Source organism: Hemicordylus capensis, chromosome 2 (assembly GCF_027244095.1).
Source record: "Hemicordylus capensis ecotype Gifberg chromosome 2, rHemCap1.1.pri, whole genome shotgun sequence".
Taxonomy (NCBI): Eukaryota; Metazoa; Chordata; class Lepidosauria; order Squamata; family Cordylidae; genus Hemicordylus; species Hemicordylus capensis.
Genome location: NC_069658.1, coordinates 266,404,019 through 266,404,497, shown reverse-complemented (window position 1 = coordinate 266,404,497; position 479 = coordinate 266,404,019).

The following is a 479-nucleotide window of genomic DNA, read 5'->3' as shown; positions in this document are numbered from 1 at the left end:
TCAAATTCCCTCCCTGGCTTCTTCAAGATAGGGCTGAGAGAGGTTCCTGCCTGCAACCTTGGAGAAGCCGCTGCCAGTCTGTGAAGACAATACTGAGCTAGATAGACCAACAGTCTGACTCAGTATATGGCAGCTTCCTGTGTTCCTCTGTAACTGCTGTTCAAGAGCTACTCTTGACCCTTGTTCAATTACAGGTAACTAAATTCCAGGAAACGCTGAAGATTCCAATGCACCAATAAAATGGGGGGTATGCGGAATGTTTATCCACATCGCAGCTGAATTCTGGAGAAAAACACAATAGCTCCAAAACAAACAGAAACCCTTCCCTGAGGAAAGAGATCTCTGGAGCCTCCACAACAAATGATGAAGAACGGTGCATTTATTGTGTTACAAACAGGTTGTGTGGAACGGTGTGGGTTACAAATAGTATGTACTTGTGCCCACTTGTATCCCATAATTACTTATTTGATCACCACTGC